This window comes from Sphaeroforma arctica, assembly GCF_001186125.1.
Source record: "Sphaeroforma arctica JP610 unplaced genomic scaffold supercont1.417, whole genome shotgun sequence".
Lineage (NCBI taxonomy): Eukaryota > Ichthyosporea > Ichthyophonida > Sphaeroforma > Sphaeroforma arctica.
In genome coordinates this window covers 38,885-44,035 of record NW_014040141.1, presented here as the reverse complement: position 1 = coordinate 44,035, position 5,151 = coordinate 38,885, and positions in this window count along the sequence as shown.

Below are 5,151 nucleotides of genomic sequence, written 5' to 3'. Positions count from 1 at the left end.
AGATATGAAAAGTTTCTGGGCAGAGAGAGATACAGAATGCCATTGCGTATCAGTAAATAGGCATCAGGGCAATGATAGGGCAGAGACTAAACTCCTTAAACCACTTACAAGGGATGTACAAGGTCAGAAATAATGGGAAGGTTAAGTCAATACATGTGGATCAGCTTAAGGTGAGGTTTAGAGGATCCGAAGCATGAGGCCAGTATTAGAATGAGTAGGAGGGAAGCTTGTTTGATCTGGCTCTACAATTATACTGGTGAAGGGGCAGCTAGTACTACAGAACTTGATGGGTGGCAGTAGTGCGATCAACAAAGATGGGGAGGACTTGGTTATATGCCATGAATTCAGATTTTGTTATACATGTTGATACGATAGTCGATGCGGCGAAGCGAGGTGAGAGTAAGGGCGTGGTAGAAGATACTTTGGAGTTGGCTATGAAGCATCACTTCAATAAGAACAGGGGGAACAAGTTGTTTAAATTCGTACACGCCAGAGGGAAATGGAAAAACACGAAGATGTTTATATTTTTAGACTCCTCCACTCCTCCAGATCTCGACCTCGAGTCGTCGACAGTGTACTCGGCCTACCCGCTTTTTTTAATTTATAATAAGGAAACATACCCCAGCAGATGGACCAGGGCTCCAGGGCCCAGGCCCAGATTCCATAACCTCCAGAGGGCAAGGGCCCAGAGTCCCAGGCTCACTCCACAGGGAGTTGGTAAGTGACCTGACCTCAGACGTTTTACGTTCTATTAAACGTTAGACAGTGTGCATAAATTTATTCCATAATGGGGTCCGCTGGTTAATTTTAAATATTGTATATCGTGGACAAAATTTTATAGACTAAAAACGAGTCAACAGAACCAGACTCTGATTCTTTTAGAAGGAGCTGTGGCGGTATGGCCTATGAAAGAAATTCACAGAACACATTCATGAAAAACCATACAACAAAAATTACATATTTAGCCAGGCATACTTACATAGCCATATTTTTTTAGAAGGCTAAATATGATTTAGCCCCCTAAAAAAAACCATTCTCTTGTTTAAATAAAACCCTAAAACACAAAAAATGTCTAAAACAAATTTTATAAATTCAGATTTTTTTATGTAAATATTATAAAAGAGTAAATATTTAGTAGAGGAATCTATTCCGAAACTTCTGCCCCCAATTGTTTTTAAATAAATTTTGGAGGGATCGTCAATAATATCTCACACGATCGTCAGATGACTTTAGCAGTTTAGCAATTATATATAAAATATGTGGTCCCCGAAATAATTTTCAAATTTTTATTAGCATAGATGGTAGAAATTTTCGATCTAGTTTGAACATTCAAGACCCATTTTTGTTTCAAAACAATATTTCACTAAAATATTATACTACTGGTTTCAGAAAACCATAGCCTTCTATAGTAGGCTACGAAAAAGCCCCCTAGTGAATTTTTTATCAAAATATATACTATTTTTGTTTTTCAGACAAAAATGTAAAAACCTGGCGCCGGAGAATGTTTATTCTGTACAGGCCTGCCTGTGCCGCTGTGCTTTTTTTTTTTCATTTTTGCAAGAAATAGGAGAAACAACAAAAAGAAATAAATACATAGTGAATATTCAGTAATTAGTCGCGGACTCGCGGCCGCGCGGCGCGCGGGCGTAGCGTCCTTTGACTAATAACCTTAGCCCAGCCTTTTAAATAAAAACAGCCATTTACCGCTCCGCGAGAGAGAATTTTTTTTAAAAGCAAAAATATTTTTGTGTCTTTTTTTTTTGCGCTTATAAGATCCCTCGAATTTCCCAAAGTTCGGTCCTTATTCTCCAAATCCAAAAATCGGCCCAAAAAATATTTTTCACAGTTTTGGCAAATCGTAAACCCTAAACCCTAAACGTAGATCATTTATTCTGTACAGGCCTGGCTGTCCTTTTAGGAACAGGACAAACAAAAAGACTCAAAGGACTTTGTCTATACGACACTCGTCACTATTAAATTATTAACGCATGAACCCTAGTATGAACGAGTGAATTTGTTTCGAATTTATGTTCTAAAAATACAATTGCGGTTAATCATATCAATATCACAGATCAGAACAAAATCCCTTGGACCTTAAATTTAAACCAGAACGGGACAAACCCAAATTCAACAATGTTGCGCTACAGTGCAATTGTGCAAACCAAAACGTTCATATTTTCATAGCCTTCTTTTCTTCTTTTTGAATTTAAAATATAGGTATAATATTCAATAAAATAAAATAAAAGAAGGCTATGAAACAATTTTTTTTATAATATTCAAAACTTAAGAGCCTCAGACTAACCTCAATAAGTTACAAGGATACGAGCTAAAAGTCTGAAATTTAACTTAAACTTTTTGAAAAATATAAGTTAAAACTTTTATTAGGGCCAAATCAATTGTCAAAATTTGAAAATCTGCACTCGATAAGTTGTTTTATCGTTGTGAAATTTGGGCCACGAAACGCGCAATAGCCAATAAGAATTTACAAGTGATTATTGTTGACAGTTGGAAATGTTGGCAGTTGTTGGAACTTTGGAAGTCGCCAGTTGGCAGTTAGTCAGTTACTATCTAGTATCACACAACGACACAATATTTCACACAAATCAAATTTATACACACCTAGAGTCACCTACACATATACTTATAGACTGTTAGCCTAATTAACCCTCGCTTCTAAATAATAATGGTAACGATTGATCTGATAGATACTCATTCTGATCCTACAGAGAAGGCACTCTTCAATTGGCAACGCATAAATCGTTTTTTACTAGAACAAGTATTATCAAGATGGATCCTCGCATGCGAGGTCAACGATCTCGTTTTCATACAGGTGCTAGCCGTGTCTGACACTCATACTCGAACCGAAGAGCAGTGCCATTCATTCCACTGGACTCGTGAAGGAGGCTACAATATCGGCAGGAAAACTGCGGACGAAAACGACGAATTTGGCGATGTGCACCCAGACGCGCACGATGCGCAAGTGCTTATGAACAACTGCGACGCATGTATGTGCGTAGTATATTTTTCACCTCGAACAGGTAATGAAACACCTGCATTTATAGATCATAGAGTCTGAGGTGATTCATGTGACACGTAATGATTTCATACATCCACGATGTATCAAGTAATAACCAAACGTATACTTCGTATAATTTATTTTTTGTACAGGCTATTGTGCAATGTGCATGTGTACTAGCCTAGTTAATAAATACATAGTTGTATACATGTTTATTCTTCAATGTATAAATAATTAAATTTATGTGTACATAATTTTACCGAATACTAATAATATTTGTACATATAAGTACATGTGCTTTTACATGCATGAGATTTGTTAATGAATAAAAAATAGCTGTATACATGATTATTCTTCGACGTAAAATTAGTTAGATTTATGTGTACATACTTTACTGAATACCTATTAGTATTGTACAATTTTTATATATTAAATATACATTTATTATTGTGCACGATCGAATATATTTATATGCACATGTGTAAACTTCGCTGGATATTCCTAAGTCTTAAACTATGTTATAAAAACCAAGATACAATTTAATTCAGTTAGGATTTAGCAGTGGTAGCTTGGAATGCTCAGTACTGCCTCTTGGTAAGAGCCTTAATACCCTCGATCACACAGGACGTACCTCTAGCTGTTCTGTATTGAATATATTTCACAAGAAGTACTAAGTGTCCATGATCACTTGTCTAATTTGTAGGTAGACATAAAAACGTAGACTCTCAATTACTGAGTCGTTGGCATGATACAATATAAAAGTTTCATTTTGATATTAAACATCTACCAGGGATACATAACCATTTACCGGATATGTTATCACGCTTCGTACCGGACTTTAATAGATCCGTACGTGAGCAACTAGCCACTGACTGGAAATGTAATCCCAGGTGGTTTGAACTGGCTCAAAAGATATATGGGCCACATACCATAGATATATTTGCTGCACATCATAATGCACAACTAGCGAATTACTACAACATACTGCACAACTAGATAGATAGCCTAGAAGATTTATAAAATACATCCTATTAGAGACGCCTTTCAAGTAGACCTCTCCAAACATAATGCGTGGGCTAATCCACCATGGCAGTTAATTGCTCAGCTATTAAATTATGTTCAATACATAAAGTTACCATCACGTTGTGTTGCCTATTATAGAGTAAAGAACCATGACTCAATAAATTAATAAGCATGATACAATGCGAGCCAATATGTTTAGATAGGGAAGTAGATACTTTCCTATATCAAGGTACCCGAACTTGGCCCAAATACCTTTTGATCCAGTTCAAACCACCTGGGGTTACATTTCCAGTCATTGGCTAGTAACTCACGTACGGATTTATTAAAGTCCGGTACGAAGCGTGATAACGTATCCGGTAAATGATTATGTATTCCTGTCAGATGTTTCATATCAAAATGAAACTTTAATTTTGTATCATGCCAGCGACTCATTAATTGTGAGTCGGGTTTGATTCCTTTCATATATTGAAGAGATTTCTGATCACATATCAGCGTAAATGCTGTTACGTATAAGTATTCTCGGAAGTGTGTTAGAGCTGCCACTATGGCTAATAGCTCTTGTTTAACAGTTGGATAATTCAACTGTGAAGCATTCATTGTTCGACTAAAGAATTGTATATATCTCGGTTTGTTATCTATAACCTGTTATAATACTCCTCCTAGGGCTAAGTCGGAGGCGTCCGTTGCTATTTCAAACGGCACGCCATCGACTGGTCCTTATACAACAAGGGCTTGTTGGACTGCGTGTTTGAGTGATTTAAATGCGTCATCACACTCTTTAGTCCACAAGTCTCCCAGTTTGCCTTTATGACATCTTAAGTGTCCAAAAGGTTTAAGGTAATCAGCCAAGTGTTGTACTCCATCTGAAAAGAAGTTTACAAACCCACACATGCTGTTCACATCTCTTCCTGTAGTTGGTGTTCGCCAATATAGCAGGTGTTCCACCTTACCGGGGTTGAATTTAATACATTCCCCAGATATATTTCGCTCATGGCGAAGTGACCTTTCTTCTCATTAATCTTGAAGTTTTGTTCGTTGAGTTTCTGAAGGACTCGCCGGACTATTACGGCATATTCGCCCTTTGTTCTGAAAAAGACAACTATGTCATCTAT